Source organism: Schistocerca gregaria, chromosome 11 (genome assembly GCF_023897955.1).
Source record: "Schistocerca gregaria isolate iqSchGreg1 chromosome 11, iqSchGreg1.2, whole genome shotgun sequence".
In the NCBI taxonomy this organism is placed as follows: Eukaryota; Metazoa; Arthropoda; class Insecta; order Orthoptera; family Acrididae; genus Schistocerca; species Schistocerca gregaria.
In genome coordinates this window covers 78,246,825-78,270,460 of record NC_064930.1, presented here as the reverse complement: position 1 = coordinate 78,270,460, position 23,636 = coordinate 78,246,825, and the positions used below count along the sequence as shown (strand labels likewise).

General features: G+C 41.2%; 1 protein-coding gene across 1 annotated transcript in view; it reads right to left on the bottom strand.

Annotated features, from left to right (window-relative positions):
• The window catches only part of LOC126295155 (myotrophin-like), a 45,293-nt gene extending 30,367 nt beyond the window's left edge, over positions 1-14,926 (bottom strand). The window contains exon 1 of the mRNA XM_049987450.1: positions 14,708-14,926. The gene's annotated coding sequence lies outside the window, so the exon portion shown is untranslated. The remainder of the gene's footprint in view (positions 1-14,707) is intronic.
• Positions 14,927-23,636: the final 8,710 nt, after the last annotated feature.

Sequence of the window (23,636 nt, the reverse complement as noted above, 5' to 3'; positions counted from 1 at the left end):
ACACACACACACACAGACACACACACACACAGACACACACACACACAGACACACACACACACACACAGACACACACACACACAGACACACACACACACAGACACACACACACACAGACACACACACACACAGACACACACACACACACAGACACACACAGACACACACAGACACACACAGACACACACAGACACACACAGACACACACAGACACACACAGACACACACAGACACACACAGACACACACAGACACGAGACAATAATATAAATTACCTATAGTGTTTCGTTTAATTTTATTGCCTCAAAGTTTCAAGATTTTCACTTTACTGAAGATATTAGTAGTTAATCACATTGCACACATTACAGAATGCTTTGCCATAGCAGATGTCTGTTGTATTGTCACTTAAAAGATTAAATATTTATGTTTTGCCATTTTAAAAATGAGTGTTTAAATAGTGACTTCGGAAATTTTGTTATCCATACCGTATCTTGAATTCTGTGCCTAGCAAAAAATTTATGGTAGGGTTTTATTTCAGTTTCCTGAACAGTTTTGTACTGTTATGCCGAACTTCAAGGAGCTGTAATATTTTAGCACAGTTTACAAGCTTTTAAACAAAAACACTAGGTATGAAAAACATACCCGACCGTTCATCTGTGAAGTCTGTTATAAAATAGTCCCGTCGCAAAGTTGACTATTTTGTGTGTGCATGCTATGTACACTAACATTTTGTGCCACCGTTCAAAACTGAACAGGGAGAAATGAGGTAAGGACATCGTTCACTGGAAAAATTACATCCCTCTTACGGTGGCTACAGTGGTCCTAAACACGTCGTGGCAGTAAAATAAACCTTCTGGAAAGGTATCTGTAGCTGGATGCTGTCTCCTTCAAAAGTCTAACTTAAATTTCGTTGGAAAGTTCAGTAATGTGCTAAATTCAACCTATGGTGGAACTGCTGATAACTGATTGGCTTCAGGAGGTAGTGATGACGGAACAGTTGGAAACTGTTTCCACACGTGGAAAGCAGAACGGTAATTACCGAGCACAAACATAACCTAAAGGAAGGCGGGCACTTACACTTTGTGTTAGCAGCTGGTATCATTTATGTTAATGATTGTTTCGCATTTCCCTAGCTGCTACATCTCAGATAGCTTCGGATGTCTGCGCCGACATACGCAAAGCATTTCAAGGATTTTATTGAACGTGTAAGGGATATAACGTTAATAAATTATCAACGGACTATAAATACGCCATACTACTCGACATCTGCTATACAGGGTGATTCACGAAGATATGCAAATATTTTAATGTTATTCTACAAGTAGAACTAAAGAAAAAAGTTCATACGAAGACAGGTCCGCAAATTTTTAGTTACGGCTAATGAAAGATTTTACCTGACATTTAGCAACTTTGCTAATATGAAACAATCGCAAAACTGCACGAGGTCAAAGTAAAGCACGATTTCCATTTATTTTGTTGCTGATCTGGTGAATCTAATAAAACATGTCCCAGGCGTGCGTGTGCAGTAGTTTTCCACAACATCCAGAGAATCAAAGATTATACAACTAATTTTGTTTATTTCCCATTAAGAATGTAGAAACTTATGTCATTGTTGTCAACCGCTAGTTGTTTGTCGTTTCCTAACCTTGAAACGAGATAGTTTTCCGTGTTGCATGATGAAAGAACATAACAGTATGTGAAACCACATAGTATCTTTTGTAGCTTTTAGATCATTTACGAAAGAGGGATGCCTTTCAAATTTACGGTAAAGGAATACGCCGATATGGTGTTTATGACAAATGTGATAAAGCTGACCCCGAAATTGTTCTATATTATAAAAACTATTGTGCGGTACTAAGAAAAGTTATTAAAAAGTCCAGAAGCATGTGTATTATGTCTGAGATCAGTAACTCTGATAATAAAATTAAAGCAATTTGGAATATTATTGAAAGGGAAACAGGGCAACCAAGAGCACAGGAAGACTTTAGTGCCATAAAACTGAATGACAAGTGTACTAACAAACAATCTGAAATTGGAAATATTTTCAATAATCATTTTCTAAATGTTGTGGCGAAAATAGGATCTAGATCTTCACTAGAAGAGGCAAGGCTTCTAATAGAAGAGGCCATACCTGTGCAGTTTGAAACAACTGTATTTCCACGAACCTCTCCCTCTGAAATCAGTAAAATAATAAACTCACTGAAAAGTACAAGCTCTTACGGAATTGATGGCATCTCCAGCAAGATACTTAAAGCTTGTTCCCACAGATAAGTATGATTCTCAGCCACGTATGTAATAGCTCTCTGGAGCAGGGTGTTTTCCCCGATAGACTGAAATATGCCATTGTAAAACCATTGCATAAAAAGGGGGATACGTCGGATGTCAACAACTATCGCCCAATCTCTCTTCTGACAGCTCTATCAAAAATTTTTGAGAAAGTAATGTATTCAAGAGTAGCCTCCCATATTTGTAAAAATAAAGTACTAACAAAATGTCAGTTTGGTTTTCAGAAAGGCTTTTCAACAGAAAATGCTATATACGCTTTCACTGATCAAATATTAAATGCTCTGAATAACCAGACATCACCCATTGGTATTTTTTGTGATCTCTCAAAGGCCTTTGACTGTGTAAATCATGTAATTCTTTTAGATAAGCTAAATCATTATGGTTTGAGGGGGCAGTGCACAAATGGTTTAATTCATACTTAACTGGAAGAATGCAGAAAGTTGAAACACCCAAAAACCAAGAACTAAGTGATGTAATCGTAAATGATGTTTTTCACAAAATTATTAAGTGGTTCTCAGCAAACGGACTCTTTAAATTTTGATAAAACTCAGTATATACAGTTCCGTACAGTAAATGGCACAACTCCAGTAATAAATATAGACTTTGAACAGAAGTATGTAGCTAAGGTAGAATTTTCAAAATTTTTAGGTGTGTCCATTGATAAGAAGTTACACTGGAAGCAACACATTGATGGTCTGCTGAAACGTCCGAGTTCGGCTACGTATGCTATTAGGGTTATTGCAAATTTTGGTGATAAGAATCTCAGTAAATTAGCTTACTATGCCTACTTTCATTCATTCACTACTTTCGTATGGCATCATATTCTGGGGTAATTCATCGTTGAGTAGAAAAGTATTCATTGCTCAAAAACGTGTAATCAGAATAATTGCTGGAGCCCAGCCACGGTCATCCTGCAGACATCTATTTAAGGATCTAGGGATCCTCACAGTAACCTCCCAGTATATATATTCACTTATGAAATTTGTTGTTAATAATCCAGCCCAGTTCAAAAGTAATAGTGTGCATAGCTATAACACCAGGAGAAAGGATGATCTTCACTATGCAGGGTTAAATCTGACTTTGGCACAGAAGGGGGTAAATTTTTCTGCCACAAAAGTCTTTGGTCACCTACCAAACAGCATCAAAAGCCTGACAGATAGTCAACCAACATTTAAAAATAAATTAAAAGAATTTCTAGATGACAACTCCTTCTACTCATTGGCTGAATTTTTAGATATAAATTAAGGGAGGGAAAAAAACTAACTTAAACATTAGTGTCATGCAATATTTTGTGTAATGTAATATCTTGTACAGACATCTTTCTTTAACCTGACACGTTCCACATCATTACGAAGTGTCGTATTCATGATCTATGGAACAAGTATTAATCTAATCTAGTTACGGCTGCAGTTAAGGAATATCGCTTACGTTATCCAACTCTGAGGATTCCGAATGTACGAACCATTAGGGGATAATTTCGAATGTTACTTGAGATGTCCTCTACCTAGCGTTCATAATGAGTACGAGCGCTCAATACCCGAAGACAGCGAGGATATTATGGATGCTCTTCATCGTAGCCCGGATAAACAGTACACGACGCATCTCTCAACGATTTGGCATTTCACAATCTAAGGTATGGCGTACTCTGAAGTACAGTAATCTGTATCCTTACCATAAACGAAATATGCCTCATTTACATCCGGGAGATCCTGCCCTTCGCTTGGAGTTGTGCATCTGGTTAAATCCTAATCGGCGGTTACTAATGAGGCACAGTTTACTCGAGATGGTATAAAAAAATTTACATAACGAGCACGTATGGCCTGAAGCAAACCCACACGCAACAGTGCAACGCAATTTCCAGCAGCGACTTAGCATAAACGTGTGGAGTGTGGTATAATTGACCATACATTTTCCCAGGACATATAACTGGCGAGACGTACTAACAATTCTTTCAAAAAGAATGCCCCGCGATTGCAAATATATTTTCAACCTGACGGCGCGTCCGCATTTGACGAACGCCGTTACTACACGTTTAAACGAACATTTTCCCCAGAAATGGATTGGTCCTGGTGCTACACGGCTGTGGCTACCCAGATCGCACGATTTAACACCAATGGATTTGTGTGTATGGGGATGGTAGAAAGTTTATGAGCACAAAGTCAATACACGTGAGGCATGACTTGCATTATGAATGCTATAGATGAAATTACGAACAACCCTGTGAAACAAACGAGCAACAAAATCTAGTCATACATATGCAGCTAAATGCACTGAACTCTGACGACATTTTTGAACATTTGCTGTCACTGTGTTGTGAAATTTTAACCGTATAACTTCTGTAACACTGAGCTTTGTTTTTTTTCGGTTTGATATGAATTCACGTCTGCTATGGTATTAATAAAAGCAGATTATCTGACACTGTTTCAGTTAATGTTATTACCATCAGTTTCCAAAAATTAAATTCTCTAGCGCTTCTGTTGAAAACTTTGTGCAGTTCTCTGGAACTTAAAAACAAATTGGGCCAAGCAGGCAGTAAATTAAAAAAATACGAAATTACGTCTTTGCTTCTCTGGATGTTCTGGAAAACTACTGCAGATACACATCTGGAACACGTTTTATTAGATTCACCAGATCAATAACAACAATATAAATAGAAATCGTGCTTTACCTCTTAGAGTTTTGCGATTGTTTCGTATTAGCTAAGTTGCTAAATTTCAGGCAATATCTTATTAGCCGAACTACTTAACTAAACATTTGTGGTCCTGTGTTTATATGAGCTTTTTCCTTTAGTTTTACTTGAATAACATTAAAATATTTGCATATCTTCGTGGATCACCCTGTATAGTTTGTTAGACGGCAGATACTGCGATGCCACGTAAACATTTTCTTTTGCCAACCAAAAGCAGCGAACATATCACTGCTACACCAGCCATGTAATAACAGCTACTACGAACGTAAGCAACGCAAACGAACTTCGTGTATTTTTCATATTTATCGTAGTAACACATATTCACTTGTTTAATTTCAAGAAATTTATCGCGCTTTCCTGTTTTAATAACAGCAAAGTCGGAGTTTGTGCTTATTCAGTCCGTTCGTGGCGGATACAAGCCTGGAATGAATTCAGAGTCTTTCTCACCTCCCCGCTTGGACCGTTGAGTGCTTTACAGTTTTCCGTTAATCATATTTCTTTGCATCAGCGTTTGTGCTGTGGACTCTGGGATCCACAAAGCATGTACACCGAAGGTACACCTGCCTGATATCGCCAGAGCCCGCTCGCCCACGCAGAAGTGCCGCAACACTACGTGGCATGGACTCTACTAATATCAGAAACAGTGCTGGAGTGAAATGACACCATGAATAATCACAAATTCGCAAGAGTATGAGGGGGTGGGGGATCTGAACAGCCTCCAGCAAGGCATCGCTGATATGCTCAATAATTTTCAGGTCTGGGGAGTTTGCTGGCCAGCGGAAGTGTAACTAGAGAGGAGTGTTCCTGGAGCCACTTTGTAGCATTTCTGGAAGTGCGGGTGTCGCATTGTCCTGTTGGAATTGCCCAAGTCTGTCAGAATGCACAGTTGACATGTATCGACTGGATGCTTAGGTACATGTGATCTATCAGTCGCATCTAGACTTATCAGGGGTCCCGTATCACTCCAAACGGACACGCCGCACACCATTACTGAGCCTCCACCAGCATGAACAGTCCCATGCTGATACACAGGGTCCATGGAGTCATGAGGTCTCCGTACCCATGTAAGTCCATCCGCTCCATACAATTTGAAACGCTACTCGTCCTACCAGCCAACATGTTTCCAGTCAACAGCCCAGTGTGTGTTGACAGGTCCAGACGAGGTATAAAGTTTTGTGTCGTGCAGTCAAGGTCTGAGTAGGTTTTGGGCTCCTAAAGCCCATATCGATGTTTCGTTGAATGGTTCGCACACTGAGCTGTTGATGCCTCAGTACTGAAATCTGCACTAGTTTGCGGAAGGGTCGCACTCCGGTCACGTTGAACGATTGTCTTCAGTCGACATTGGTCCCGTTCTTCCACGATCTTTTTTCGACCGCAAGTTTAACCAGATTCCTGATATCCCCGTTACACTCTTGAAATGGTCGTACGGTAAAATCCCCACTTCATCGTCGTCTCGTATATGCTGTGTCCCGTCGCTCGCGCGCCGACTATGTTACCACGTTCAAACTCTGATCTCGATATCCTGCATTGTAGCAGCAGTAGCGGATATAACATCTGCACCAGACACTGTCTTATACAGGCATTGCCGACCGCAGCGCCGTATTCTGCCTGTTTACGTATCTCTGTATATGAATACGCACGCCTATATCAATTTTTTTGGTGCTTCAGTGTATAATACACATTCTGACGCACAACTCACGTCGATAACAGAAGAAAACAGACTAATGTTTTGCTCGAACTTCCTCTGATTGTTGGCTGAAACACAGGCAACCACAGAAAAGTGAACGAATGTGAACCGAAGACGACCGAACGCTGTTCGCTGGCGCTCGCCTGCTTTCGACGCAAGATATTCCTCGCCCGCTGACACTAATGCATTTCTGTTCTCTCTCCCGTGTCAGTCAATGTTGCAGCGGCGTAGCCAGTTACAAAGTCTCTGGACGCAGTGCCGTGATTTTATCGGCAGTATTGCAACTTCACGTCGGCAATGGCTACAGATTAATACTAAACATCTTGAACGGGAACATTCAACGATTAGATGTGTGACTTGTCACTGCTTCTCACCCTGCTCCCTTCGTCATCTTTCTGTCGTGACGGATTTATCCGTAGCGTTTTGGTTTTAAGTTGAAGAAACAAGTGAATTGGTGAACGTAATAAAGGTTCAGGTGAAAGCTCCATATATCAGGCACTTTCAGTTATAAATATATAAAGCAGCGAAATATCGAAAATACAGATTACCAAAAGACAAATCTCCAACGAGCATTTCGCTGTACGTTATGAGCATGTGTCACATCTAAGTGGTAGAAGGCACTATGCAACACACTTATTCGCTGGTAGCGCATTCCCCAGTATTTCCGTACATTGAAGTCTACTATGATGTTCCACACTTCCGCAGTGCACAATTTAAAGGACGATTTAAGGGACGTCTACCAGATGTGCAAAACTATAGACCTATTATCTCTAACATCGATCAATTTTAGAATTTTGGAACACGTATTATATTCGAGTATACTGACTTTTCTGCAGACTAGAAGTCTACTGTGTAGGAATCAGCACGGGTTTCGAAAAAGACGGTCGTGTGAAACGCAGCTCGCGCTATTCGTCCACGAGACTCAGAGGGCCATAGACACGGGTTCCCAGGTAGATACCGTGTTTCTTTACTTCCGCAAAGCGTTCGATACAGTTCCCCACAGTCGTTTAATGAACAAAGTAACATCATATGGATTATCAGACCAATTGCGTGATTGGATTGAAGAGTTCCTAGATAACAGAACGCAACGTGTCATTCCCGATGGAGAGAAGTCTTCCGAAGTAAGAGTGATTTAGGCGTGCCGCAGGGGAGTGTCGTAGGACCGTTGCTATTCACAATATACATAAATGACCTTGAGGATAACATCGGAAGTTCACCGAGGCTTTTTGCGATGCTGTAGTATGTTGAGAGGTTGTAACAATGGAAAATTGTACTGAAATGCAGGAGTATCTGCAGGGAATTGACGCATGATGCATGGAATGGCAATTGAATCTCAATGTAGACAAGTGTAATATGCTGCGGATACGTGGAAAGAAAGATCCTTTATCATTTACCTACAATATAGCGGGTCAGCAACTGGAAGCAGTTAATTCCATAAATTATCTGGGAGTACGCATTAGGAGTGATTTAAAAAGGAATGATCATATAAAGTTTATCGTCGGTAAAGCAGATGCCAGACAGATTCATTGGAAGAATCCTAAGGAAATGCAATCCGAAAGCAAAGGAAGTAGGTTACAGTACGCTTGTTCGCCCCTGCTTGAATACTGCTCACCAGTGTGGGATCCGTACCAGATAGGGTTGTAGAAGAGAGAGGAGATCCAACAGAGCAGCGCACTTCGTTACCGGATCATTTAGTAATCGCGAAAGCGTTACGGAAATGATAGATAAACTCCAGTGGAAGACTCTGCAGGAGATACGCTCAGTAGCTCAGTACGGGCTTTTGTTAAAGTTTCGAGAACATACCTTCACCGAGGAGTCAAACAGTATATTACTCCCTCCTACGTATATCTCGCGAAGAGATCATGAGGATAAAATTAGAGAGATTAGAGCCTACACAGAAGCATACCGACAATCCTCCTTTCCACGAACAATACGAGACTGGAATAGAAGGGATAACCGATAGAGGTACTCAGGGTACCCTCCACCACACACCGTCAGGTTGCTTGCTGAGTATGAATGTAGGTGTAGATGGTTACTAAATACAACTCTGTTTCACAAAGAACGAATATTATCTGGCATCTACGCGGGCAGTTCGTTTCAGCCCTTCACATCACAGGAAAGCGGATGTCATGTGGAAACTATTTCGTCACACGTTTGTGAACGAAATCTTTCGTACGAGTCTACTCTTAATGTACGTTAAAGTAACTTCCAGTCTGGATAAACTCATTACTTTTCACTCTTAAGCCTGTACCAAGATGAAAAATACCGCTTCAGTTGTATGATAAATCTTTCTGGTGCAACTGGATTAGAGGCCTTAGAGTCATCTTCGGCGATACTGATTTACATAATTCGTTCCAAACGATAAGCAGCAGATGACCCATCATTCTTTGTTCAATTGTAATAGAACTGTTTAGCCGTCGAGAGGTCGGTTCGTCGAATTTAAAATGAGCAGAATGCAGAGTACGGACGTCCTGACGGTTAAACAGTTTTATCGCAGTTGGATATAGAACGTTGGGTCATCTGGTGCTTATCGTTTGGAATAAATTATGATATTCGTATCCCTGAAGACTTACTAACGCTGCGAAACTAGTTGGATCAGAAAAAAGCTCCAAGATACAGCTGAAGCCGTCTAATGGTTCAATTCTACAGCTGTGGATGCCCACAATACAAAATTTGCTGTAATGACTGCGCATTGTGAGTCCGACTCTGAACTACCAGTTATGTAATTAGAACATTAGCCCAAGACGTCATGAGCAGTAACACGTAATCTGGACAGAAAATGCGTTCAATCAACGCTAATTTAATTCATACTGCACAAACCTTATGAACTGAAATCACTACTGCACCTCCATTTTCAGTTCGAAAACCTTGATCCTACTAAGGGTGCCCGACTGCTTCGCCCCGTGACGTATCCAGAATGGAAGACCCGTCAACTGCGCTGAGTGCCAGAAGCTGCAGTTGTGGCACGCACGAGCCTGCGTCAACCCGAGTCTGCAGTGGGCTAGAAGCCGAGGGCTTCGGCCAGTTGCGTGGCGAAAAACACAGGCTGGCACATCCGCCATTTTGTTTCATAAGGAATGCTAAAAACAGCACGCAGCTTATACTGTTTTTGTTCAAGTTTTCTGAAATATTTTAGAAGTATCCCGCATAGAGGGTTAGATCGTGCTATTTTGAGGTTTCATTCCGCCCTGTTTACATCGTTATGTGGATTAGATACAAAAATATCTCGTTTTATTTGCTTATTGCTGCTTTTCTTTGCTGTCCGAATGAAGAATAAAGGTGCAAGAATCGTGTGTATTTCTGTGATAGAATCGCATAATTCAAATTCAATATTCGATAATGACGTTTATTAAATCATGTACGAGGTTGCTGTAAGTACGAGTTGGCGCGACTGCATCCAAAGTGCGTATTTCCGCAATAACGAAGCGTAAATACGAAAAATCACCAAACACGGCACTTCTAATCGAATGAAGGCTTGCTTTGTTAAATTTCCAAGACACACAAGAAGACACTTAACCCTTCCACACTGCACAATTGCTTCTCCAATGTAAAGCACAAGTTATGTCTAACTATGGAAAATGGCTAATATTGTGAAAGGTAAAATTATATATGTTTTCTAGTATAAGCTTTTCATGAATGATGAGGTACCTATACAAGGGTCTATACAAGGGCGACGTACTTGAGGACAATATTATGGAAATGGAAGAGGATGCAGATGAAGACGAAATGGGAGATACGATACTGCGTGAAGAGTTTGACCTGAGTCGAAACATGCCTCGGGAGTAGACAACATTCCATTAGAACTACTGACAACATTGGGCGACCCAGTCCTGACAAAACTACCATCTGGCGCGCAAACTATATGAGACAGGTGAAATACCCTCAGACATCAAGAAGAATATAATAATTCCAATCCCAAAGAAAGCAGTTGCTGACATGTGAAAAGTACCGAACAATCAATTTAATAAGTCACGGATGCAAAATACTAACGCGAATTCTTTACAGACGAATGGAAAAACTGGTAGAAGCCGACCTCGGGGAAGATCAGTTTGGATTCCGTAAAAATGTTGGAACACGTGAAGCAATACTGACCTTGCGACTTATCTTAGAAAATAGATTAAGGAAAGGCAAACCTACGTTTCTAGCATTTGTAGACTTAGAGGAAGCTTTTGACAATGTTGACTGGAATACTCTTTCAAATTCTAAAGGTGGCAGGGGCAAAATACAGGGAGCGAAAGGCTATTTAGAATTTGTACAGAAAGCAGATGGCAGTTCTAAGAGTCGAGGGGGCATGAAAGGGAAGCAGTGGTTGGGAAGGGAATGAGACAGGGTTGTAGCCTATCCCCAATGTTATTCAATCTGTTTATTGAGCAAGCAGTGAAGAAAAATTTGGAGTAGGTTTAAAATCCATGGAGAAGAAATAAAAACTTTGAGGTTCGCCCATGACATGGAAGAGCAGTTGAACGGAATGGACAGTGTCTTGAAAGGAGGATATAAGATTAACATCAACAAAAGCAAAACGAGGATAATGGAATGTAGTCGAATTATGTCGGGTGATGCTGAGGGAATTAGATTAGGAAATGAGGAACTTAAAGTAGTGAATGAGTTTTGCTATTTAGGAAGTAAAATAACTGATGATGGTCAAAGTAGAGAGGATATAAAATGTAGAATAGCAATGGCAAGGAAAGCGTTTCTGAAGAAATTTGTTAACATTGAGTATAGATTTAAGTGTTAGGAAGTCGTTTCTGAATGTGTTTATATGGAGTGTAGCCATGTGTGGAGGTGAAAGACGGACGATAAATAGTTTGGACAAGCTGAAGATTAGATGGCTAGAACATAACCAATGAGGAGGTATTGAATAGGATTGGGGAGAAGAAGTTTGTGGCGCAACTTGACTAGACGAGAGGATCGGTTGGTAGGACATGTTCTGAGGCATCAAGGGATCACCAGTTTAGCATTGGAGGGCAGTATGGAGGGTAAAAATCGTAGAGGGAGACCAAGAGATGAATACACTAAGCAGATTCAGAAGGATGTAGGCTGCAGTAGGTACTGGGAGATGAAGCAGCTTGCACAGGATAGAGTAGCATGGAAAGCTGCATCAAACCAGTCTCAGGACTGAAGACGACAACGACAACAAGGTACCTATCTCTGACAACACCAAATGCCCATTTCAAGGTACAGCCCTACGTACTACAGTCCTACCATCACTACAGAGAGCAAACAAACATCATTGCAGAGGCACTCTCAGTATCAAAGTTCGTCATTGTGACTACTGGGTGCCGATGTGATATCGATGACATTGACATTCAAGCCAAGATAGCTTAAAACTTTTACTTAGCTAACCGGTTTCGCCAGAATTAAACTGAGTATTGTTTTCGACCTAGGCCCTATCAACCCAGTGGCTTAATGTTTTACTTCGTGTGTTCCTATTATGAAATGCCGTTAGTGGAACTGGCGAGCTTTCTCAACTTTAAAAATAGCAGATGGCTCTGAAGTGTTATGATTACTAATGTGATACTGATCCCATGACAGTTTAGGCCTAATTCTGCTGGAAACTGCGATCTAAATAAAAGTTTTAAGCGATCGTGGCTTGTATTTGACTGTCAATATACTATAAGACATATTGTACTATAAATACTTTATTTAAAATACACAACTGTGCTCTCCGTCCGGTTTCCCAGGTTTCGCGACGACAGTTAAGTCCATTTTTTTTCCTTCTCTCTGAATCCTATGGGGAACGAACCATTCTAAATCCACTTGTACACTGGTTAAAACTGTCTCTGGCAGCACAACCACCCACAATTGCGTCCTAAAGTGCCGTGGCGCAAATCCTACAGCACCACAGAATATTTACACTTCAGAGTTTGCGTCAGCTCGTGCTTATAGGAGCCTTAATGGTTGCTGTGACGCCAGTTCTTAGTGCATAGTTTGATTTAAATTACTTTATAGCGCTGTTTGCCGTATTTTCGTTTGTTTCGAGTGAAATTACACTTAATCACAGGTGTGTATGAGAAGCAATGCTGTGTTGAGTGTCTAAGGAATTATAAAATTCAATTGGTTTATTAGTCTTGTTTAGGATGAAATTTTTTTTTGGTCTTAGTGGCTATCCTGGCACGCCCTACAACAATAGCGATTACGATACATCTTTGGCTGCCATGTAGCCTAATGTTGGTATCGTTGGGTGCCGCGAATAATACGTGATGTCAGAATATATGCCGAGTAGGATTGCTTACACTGTTAAGTGTGAGATCACATTCATAATGCGAAATACTGTCCCTCTTATTCAAACTCACGCATTAGTAAACAACCGATTCGCCTTCAATACGGTCTCTTTTCCGGATTGCGCAACTGATTCAAGCTGGTAGATGCGTTCGAACCCATGAACACAAGTTTGTTGGCTCGTTGTGTACTGTGAGTACCGCCCACGTTTTTTATTTCGATGTGGCGTCGTATATTCAACTACGAGGAATGTCAGTACGATGTTTACCGAATGGATGTCCGTCACTGCGCCCGCTACCTTATGCAATCAGACACCTCCCGTTGCCGTATAGCGTACGGAATAGCAAATTATGATTTTTAGAAGTAGAAATATATCTTTTCTACCTTTTGCTATCAGAGATGAACGTAATTACACGTCCCTGTGTTTCAGTAGCTGCCAGATGTCCGCTGAAGTTCTACCTCGGTTTGCTTATTAAGCAAACGAGCCAGTAGTGATTTTTAGAAAAGCGATTGACAATAAAGGAAGACGAAACTCAGGGCATTCTACATTCTAAGCACGACAAAAAGCTGTCAAAGGTTGCACACTAGAAACTCCACACCCATTTGGTAGTTCATCCAAGCCTGCACTGACAGCAATAGTCAGGGTAAAATTTGAACATTCTGATCTGACTATACAACATTAGTTAGACACCACGAACGTCATTCCAAACTATCCTGAATATCGAAATGAAATTGTAAAGTGGTCAGCCGTAACACGACGCATTTGAGTGACAACGCCGCTGCGCTTCGCTGACACATCATACTGGTACTGGAAGCGAACTGAGTGGAAGCCATACTGGACTAAATGTTTACGTAGCCAAGTGCTACTCCTGGTGGTTTCCATTACGTCATATGCTGCTAAAATATGCTGTTTATGTAACTGTGTGTTCAGGAACTCTCGAAAACTTACAATGGTACCATCTAGACAGGTAACTGCAACAACTGACCATAGTAATAGCCAATACAAAGCAGTGTTGACAAGTTTTTTTTTTTTTTTTTTACACCCAGCAGTGATTCAAGTTTTGTCCCATCCAGTAGACTTCGAAGGGAAACTTTGTTACACTGCGAAAGATATTTCTTCCATCATCACGTATCTTTACTGGCTAAGTGCGACTTAGTGACCCACCTCACTACTCATCCCAAAGCCCACTGAACTTCTGGATGTGGTGCCGAACCAATCACAGCATAGCTCCATTTCTAGCTTAGATTGAAGAGTGCTAATTTGGAAGAGCTCTCGAAACCAACGAATGTCTTAACAGATTGAACAGTAGAGTACTCTGCTACATTTAAAGGTACTCTGCCGTATAAAACGCACCTTTCCGTCATAAAAACTAAAAGTGCTGGATAAATTCAGGAAATATGTAGCAGATAATGGCATGTTTCTATTAGTCTGATATGTACTATGTTCATCGATCGCAAATTAACTATGGGAAATGCAAGGAGGTCCACCACGCAAATATTACCCCGTTATTCCTTAGAATGATTTTTCCAGCAGATTCGTGGAAGTACAGTATTACAGTCAGTTTCCAGTTTGCTCATCAAAGTTGCGAGAGCACAAGACAAGACCTCCCTTCCAGTTCACGCTACATTTTTAGTACCTGAAATCTGTCAAGCAGCGGGATTTATGAGACAACAGCTATGGTTAGCAATAAGAAGTTCGGGAGTAACTATTTCAACAGGATATTTTGTCCTGTTTAGCCTAGACGGTGAAATAAAGAACAGAAAACTGCCGTCGCTGCGCAAAGCAAGTGTAAAGCACGCGCAAGAATGAGAAGAAGTACTTCCTACCTTATTAATTCGGTTGAGACAGCAAACGACGTATGTGCACGACTGTGTAACACCTCACACCGCTGCCGCCAACACCACTGTGTCAAATCGACCAGTGCCATGCAGTCAGTCCTGCCAACTGCTCTGATGATGCCGCTTTTTCATAAGAACGAACGTCGCAGTCAAAAGGTGTACTCACGGATTCGAGGCAAGAGCAGCTTATGAAAATTTGTTGTGCGAAAGAGCGCTACAGGCGCAGCAACAGACCTGCCCGACCGACGAATTGGACGTGTGTACCCGTTTTGACCGACCGACCGACCGACCAACGAACTTTCCCCTGTCGGCCGTCGGGCGTGTAGAACCACGCTACAGCCTAGCCCGAGACCCCTTCAACCAACAAATCAGGCAGTGTGTAGCGCTGGCGTACCAACCGCCCTACAAACCTCCGTCTTTCGTCACTGGCGCAGGATTCAACGTCACGCTACAGACTGAGAGGTGGCCGAAATTTTGACAGAGTTTCTGAAGAAACTTACAGACTGCAGATATTCATGGGTAACGTCGTGCGAGGAGTATAGCAGGAGAGCTGCAAGAAATAAGGCACTTGTTTCATGTTTCAACGAATCCGTATTAGTGTGTGTGTGTCACAGGGCACGAGAGATATGTATTTTATGAATTGAAGTCCATCGACCTTCTGCACTTCTGCTCTTAGGTTTTATTTCTGACAGTTATCGGAAATGAAATCTAAATAAATTAGATCTTATATTTCATTCCCGATACATTTCGGAAGTGAAGCCGAAATACAGTCAATGGATATTTATTCATAAAACATACCAGCTTCATTGTTACCGGCGTACAGTCCATATCCAACCCTTCTGCGAAGAAGAGCAAAGTGTGGGAATTATTTTACAGTTATATGAGAATGCAGGTTTTCTCGACGAAAGAAAAATTTATCATATTTTACAGTTGTTAAATGCTGGTTCAAGGTGTATCAAATAGAATAATCCGGTCTGAAAAAATAGTAAATATAATGTTATTTGAGATACGAGGGTGAACGACGTACTGTTGGAAATAAAAAACTCTCGAGTTAAACATGGTTCTCGCTACGTAGCTGCAGTGTGCGCCCACTTCAGTTCTAGTAAAAATGGTGTTGGGACGACAGAAAGCGTTTTGTGTTCCGCGTTTTGTGCAGTGCGGGTCAGAAATAACGGTTCAGCGTGACTTTCGTGCTAGGCACGGTGTGGATGCTCGTATGCACGGAGCACTGGCGTGAACAATTCCGAGAAACAGGTCGGCCTGTGTAAAGGCAAATCGCCGCGCTGTCCCCGAGTGTCTGACACAGACGTCGAACGCTTCCGCCACAGTTTCACAAGGAGTCCGCGGAAATCCGTTCGTCGCGCAGCTCGACAGCTCAACATGCCCCCGATGTGCGTCTGGCCTGTGTTTCGTCGACGTTTGCACATGAAACCATACAAAATTCATTAACTACAAGCTCTTCCCGAAGGTGACAAACAACAACATGTGGAGTTCTTTTATTTCGTTCTTGGCAAGATGTAGGACGACAGTTTCCTTCCACGCTTAGTGTTACTGATGAGGCAACATTCCATCTAAATTTAAATGTGATCCGTCATTAAGTGAGAATATTGAGTGAGGAACAACCACATGAAGTTGTACAACACGAGCGGCACTCTTCAAAATTTAATGTGTTTCGTGCAATTTGACAGGGAAAGAGCACTACACGCTACACTGTTACAGGAAGCACATATCTCGATATGCTTGAGAGCTTTCTGTTTCCACAGCTCGAGGTTATTCTCATTTACCAACAGGTTGGGGCACCACCACACTGACATCTGAATGTGCGGGAATTTTTAAATCAAAGGATTACTGAACAATGGATCAGTCGCACTGGACCGAATGATTCAGCCTTACATTACAGTCCTCCCAAGATCACTGGACCTGATTGTATGTGATTATTTCTTGTCGTGGTTTATAAAAGATTCTGTTTATGTGCCTCCATTACCAATGACAATGAATAAATTGAGACCTCGCATAACAGCAGCTGTACAAGCTGTAACTCAAGACATGCTAGCTCCTGTGTGGCAAGAACAACTTGAATATCGCATTGACATATGACATACATCTCAAGGTAGGCATATTGAACACCTATGAAAAGTTTTGAAAAAAAAAAACTTTTCGAGTTTCCCATTCATCAAGAACAAAATTCATTATATATGTTTATTAGTTTCACAAATACAGATGTGCCAAATCGAATGATTCTCTTTGATGCACCCTGTGTATCTGTTGCTGCATTTGTTATATGATATGTAGGACCACCTTTTTTTTTTTTTTGGCTTTCTTCCCCTCATTTCAAATGAGTTCCTCAAACTTAAAGGAGCATCTTTTATGCTACATACGTAGAAAAATAAAGTTTACAGGAACATATTTCGTTTTAGGAATGAGATTTTCACTCTAAGCGGAATGTGCGCTGATATTAAACTTCCTGGAAGATTGAAACTGTGTGCCGGAGCGAGACTCGAACTCGGGACCTTTGCCTTTCGCGGGCAAGTGCTTTAGTTCTACCAGTACAGCGTCTGCAGCTGTGAGGACGGGGCGTGAGTCGTGCTTGGGTAGCTCAGATGGTAAAGCACTTGCCCGCGATATGCAAAAGGTCCCGAGTTTGAGTCTCGCTCTGGCACACAGTTTTAATCTGCCAGGATGTTTCATATTTTGTTTTATTTATTTTTCTTTAGCATGATTTAGTGACTCAGTCAACTATAAACGACGTTGAAGGTTTCAGGAATTGTTTATGTAATAATTGTAGGGATTCAACAGCACTGAATCTGAGGCCCTCTTAACTTCTGCCACTGGTTAGAAACAGTAAATTAGCTAACAGCCTCTCCTTACGCTTCACAGCCTCTTTCATGACTGTATTCTTTTGCCCTAAGAATGGTTTCATGACTGTATTCTTTTTTTCTTAAGAATGGTTTCATGATATTTGTTGTTGTTGTTGTTGTCTTCAGTCCTGAGACTGGTTTGATGCAGCTCTCCATGCTACTCTATCCTGTGCAAGCTGCTTCATCTCCCAGTACCTACTGCAACCTACATCCTTCTGAATCTGCTTAGTGTACTCATCTCTCGGTCTCCCTCTACGATTTTTACCCTCCACGCTGCCTTCCAACGCTAAATTTGTGATCCCTTGATGCCTCAAAACATGTCCTACCAACCGATCCCTTCTTCTAGTTAATCATACAGTAAAGCTGCATGTCCTCGGGAAAAATTACGGCTGTAGTTTCCCCTTGCTTTCAGCCGTTCGCAGTACTAGCACAGCAAGGCCGTTTTGGTTAATGTTGCAAGGCCAGATCAGTCAATCATCCAGACTGTTGCCCCTGCAACTACTGAAAAGGCTGCTGCCCCTCTTCAGGAACCACACGTTTGTCTGGCCTCTCAACAGATACCCCTCTGTTGTGGTTTCACCTACGGTACGGCCATCTGTATCGCTGAGGCACGCAAGCCTCCCCACCAACGGCAAGGTCCATGGTTCATGGGGGGTGGTCATGATATTTAGCAGCTCCGAAATACATGTTTCATCCTTTGTTAGATAATAACGAAAATCATCGGCTCCCCGCTCGTTAGGTACAGAGAGCTTCAATTATTTCGATGCCTGTAGCTTTCTCTCAGCTTTTTGGGCCTTGTTATCTCTAAAACAGCCAAGGCAACATCAATTTCTGTTTCCATGTAAAACCAAAGGAGATCTCATAAAACATTAAAAAAAAAAAAAGAAATGAAATGATTGTATGACATTGTTGGCTGGTAGTCGCCATTCAGGGGAGTTCAGCCGCCGTGTTGCAAGTCCTTTTTAGTTGACGCCACTTCGGTGACTACCGAGTCAATGATAATGAAAATGATGATGGACACACAACACCCAATCCCCTGCCGGGAATCGAACCCGGCCCCCCTGCATGGTAGGTGGTAACGCTACTACTACACTTTCTTTCTTTCTTTCCCTTACGCCATAGTCCTGCAGCGATCGCAGGGTCAGCGTGGGTACAACGGATTTGGCAGCGTTAGGCGTTAGGGATGGCAGGATGCCCTTCCTGCCGCCACCCCGTACCCCCCAGGACGGAATCAGTGTACCCCAACTGTCTGCGTCTAGTGTAAATCGTGAAATAGTGTGGACATGTTGCAAATGTCCGCGACTCGTGTAACTGAGGCGGAACGTGGGGACCAGCCCGGTATTCACTTAGCGGGATGTCGAAAACCGCCTAAAAACCTCATCCAGGTTGGCCGGCACACTGGCGCTCGTCGTTAATTCGCCAGGCGGAATCGATCTGGGGCCGGCACGCCTACCGAAGTCCAGGAAGCAGCGCGTTAGCGCTCTAGGCTACCCTACCTCTATGCTACAGAGTGTAAAACATAGAGTTAGATAAGCAAATAACTGCAGCGAGCGAGGTGGCGCAGTGGTTAGCACATACGACTCCCACTCGGGAGGGCGATGTTTCAAACGCACACCCGGCCATCCTGATTTAGGTTTTACATGATTTCCATGAAAGGACGCTGGCGATTTCCTTCCCCATCCTTCAGTCATCCGATGGGACCAACGACCTCGCTGTCCGGTCGCCTCCCCCAAATCAACCAACCAACGAAATGACAACAACAGTGTAAGAGGTCCATAACTAAAGAATTTGTTGCTAGCGCACTAGAGCAGTGTAATTTCGATGGATTGCTCACGCGCTGCCGGCGATATGTAAGGTAGAAGAGAATCTGAGACCAAAGAGCAGTATTGACTGCAATAGGAACTTGTGTAACAGTAGGAGTAAGTTGTTGCTAGCGAGCAGTCGTGTCTGGTGTATCGTGTTGGCTGGGCCGGTCGTGTGCAGCGATGGCGGAGCCTGAGCGTGGTAGGATAAGGTAAAAGCAGCCTCGCGCATATGTAGTATCGTTACATCAAGTCCCATGTAAATGTTTAAAAAAATCTGTTAATAATAATCTTTCTCATAAAAAGTAACTTTTAACATTTATCTCAATTTAAAGATTTCACTAATTTCTCCAATCCTTGGGAATCCCAATTATTGAAAAGAAAAGTCAGTTCTTTCGTTTTTTATAAGACAAATCTATCGGCCAGCATTGCACTTAGCTGCGCTAGGAAAATTTCTTATAGGAGTAGATATATACGCGTTATCCGGCGATCTAATTAAGGTAAGATTTTTCAGTTTATTCAGAATGATGTATCAGGGCCATGACGCAGTTGCTAACGTCCAAAATTTACCAGGTTAAATTGACTGTCAATGATTGAAAGGTTATAGGTTTGTTACATTGTATTATATTTTCACTGTTGGGTAGTTACACTAAATGAGAATATTATTCATATTATTTTATTTTTGTGGGGAGGTTACACTTGTCGACAACCGGCCAGGATCGAATTTTTGTGAATTTCTGAGAAGTAGTCAGTTATATATCTGCTCTTATTTACTTATTATTAAAAGTAGTTTGCATCTGGCGCAACGCATTTACGAATTTGTCACTTTTTCTTTCACAGATCATCGATTTATTGCTCTTCGTTGTAACTGTATTTGTTCCATTTTTGCTTTGCCTTTGTTTGATTTTGTCCTTAGCTTTGATCTGTGAAAATGCCGCGAAAAACTGCTAACAGTACATCGCGAGTCGTAATGGGTGAAAAAGCCGACTTTAATAATTTGACTGATAATGCTAGCGACACTGTGTCTTGATGATAATCCTCCAGTTACAGAGAATCAGTGCCTACCGACCACCAGTAATGATTCTAATCTAAATGATGATCAAACAAATTCAATTGAGTCCTCTGTTAATTTAACGACAATTGATGACGCGGCACTTTCCGTTACAATGAACGCTGTCCAGTTTGACACGCCTGATTTGCAAAATTTAGGTAGCGAACAGATAATTGTTTCTAACGAAGGTGACCAATATACACAAAGCACGTCACATTTATTTGATTCCGCTGTAGTAACCAACAGAGCACATCCGATTGGCAAACCTTTTTGTGAATCAGACAATGACCAAATGGTTATACAAAACGTGACACATGCAGATACACCATCACACAGCACAGAGAATACAGCAGCTAATTTTGGCATGGATCGAGTTATGGCATTATTGCTACAACTTAATGAAAATCTCAAACAACATATTAATGAATCGAACAAACAACTTAATGAAAAACTAGACAACAATTCCAAACAGTCGAAGAAAGAACAAGACGACAATTTCAAACGACTTAATGAATCGAACAAACAACTTAATGAATGTTTGAAACAGTCGAATGAAAAACACGACGAGAACTTTAAACAGATTAATGAACAGATTGCAGCCGTTGCCGTGCAATGTCATGATACTAAAGAACAATTACGTGAGGAAATTAAGGCTTGTGCTAGTAATAGTAGTGAAGAAATTAGATTCGTTGCACAAGAATTAAGTAATACACATGCAACCACAACTAAATTACTTAGAGATGAAATTAGTGCAGTCGCTAAACAATGTTCTGCAAACGCAACACAGTTACGCGACGAGTTTAAATTAATGTCAGCAGAACTTTCACGCACACTGGATGCGAAAGTAGACACGAAATTCGAACAACAGAACAGCCTAATTGACGAACGTTTTAATCACCACCTATAAAACAGTGAAACGCGTTACCGTAAATTCATACATGAACAGAACAAAGTAAAGAAACAAGTCATGGAAACAATTACTGCACAGAGACAGGAAGATAAGCGTAAATTATTTACGAAAGCAAAAACATACGTAGACAATAACATTGCTACAGTATCACACGAAATCAATACTATTAAACAGTTGAACACCGAATTGCATGATGAAATATCCGATCTTAAAACAAAAACAGACACACACACACAGTAGACTTTCAGACAGTGACCAACAGACTTGAACAATTAGAATTAATACAGGATCCCGATGGCATTAAAACAGACGTTAAGAAATTGAACAAAACTACCCGTAAAATCAAAAAACAAATTAATGCTTGTGACACTAAAAATGATGATCAGGTTAAAGCATTGACTGAAAAATTTGATGTATTGGCCAGTCGTATTGACGTTATCGAAAATAACAATGACACCAAATCAGACGATACGTCACCAGTTTCGTTTAATCAAACACCCGAATTCCAAAATTTACAGCAGACGATTAGTGAGATAGGTTCGTCCAATAATACATTACGTAGAAAATTGTCATCTTTACAGCACGAATTGACGGAGATGAAAAATATTTCAGCTTTTAACACATCACAGCATGCTCCACTTTCCGAACATTTCTCACACTCACACAGCAAGTGCAATTTAGGTAATTTACAGAGAGTACGTGACTTAGATTCCGAACAGTCACAGACAAACAGATTATCATACAATCCTGAACCTGTTCAGACATTCAGAGACGAAAATTTTGATTACAAGCACTTTCTATCCGTTAGGAAATTTAAAGTATTTAAAAATGACAGAATACAAATACATCCTTTGGACTGGATACGACAATTTGCTTTTATATTTTCATCAGCTTGGCCTGTAATGCAGAAACTAGAATTGGCCTGGATACAACAATTTGCATTTGAATTTTCACCGGCATTGCCTCTAATGCAGAAACTAAAAATTATTTGCAGCGCGTAATAGACCTCAGGGGATTCATTATATATACTTCGATGAATATGTGCCGTAGCGTGCACAGGGCCCCGAGCCGTAGTAGTGCTATTTCTTCTTTAGTTTTCTAAACTGCTGCCTTCTCTTTTACTATCCTTTATATCTATCAAAACAGCTCTTCAACTATCGACCTATCTAGCATTAAGAATGAGTAAAGACAACCTGATACGACAAGTTTTACCTAAAACTGACAGTTTTCATTAGACGCTCCAGAAGTGACAACCACCAGAACTTTAATAACAAACAAATTTTTATCATCAGTATGTGTAAAATTATCAGCAATCGCAAACACATTTTGGGAGCAATACAGGGTTTTCACCGCAACAGCATCAAAAGCAGCCGGTTAGCATACCAAACCAACAATGTAGTCTGCAAGGTCAAACAAGCTTTAATGTTTCGCCGCCTACACGTATAGCGTCGGCTCCACCAAATAGTAACGCACAACAAGGAAATCAGTACGTACAGAAAACACACCATTTCAACTCCTATCGCAACGCTCCGTATAGCAATGGCTATCATGACAGACGTAAAAGTAATGAGCACAGTTTTCAGCGTAACAGTCGGTTTTACCAGCAGCAGAATCATCGGCAACAACAGATTATCATGAATGAACCAGACAGTAGATATCATCCCCAACGTAACACGCCAGGGAGAAATAACAGAACAGTACAAATAGTGGAAATGCCACAGCATCCTCCCGCAAATAACAGCACGTCAGATAGAATTTGACTAGATACAGCACAGATCGAACCTTCCAGCGATGTAAGCAATACTTTTGATACACAGACTCTTGTTCACGAAAATATTATTACTTTTGACGACATCCGAGACACTCTTTTGCATGAAAAACCAGTTATTCAAAAAACCATTTCCCACCCTATCATTGAAGTAAAGATTGAATCGTCCACATTTTCGGCAGTAATCGATTCTGGATCACCTATGTCAGTTATAAATGAGGAAACTTTCAACGCTTGTAACAAAGACAATACGTATCCTACATTACCATTAGGCAAAACTAAAGTAAAAGGAGCAGTATCTGGTAAAGGAGTAGATGTAAAATTACAGACACACTTATCATTTTGTATTGCAGGTCATACGTTCCACTCAAATTTTTGGATTGTTCCCTTATTGACAACAGACGTTATTTTAGGTACAAATTTTTTGGTGCAACACGACGCAATTACTGACTTTCAAAATTCCTATTTAATGTTAAAGGATGAAAATGTACAACTGGCATTAGATTTTCAGCACTTTTATCTGCAGAA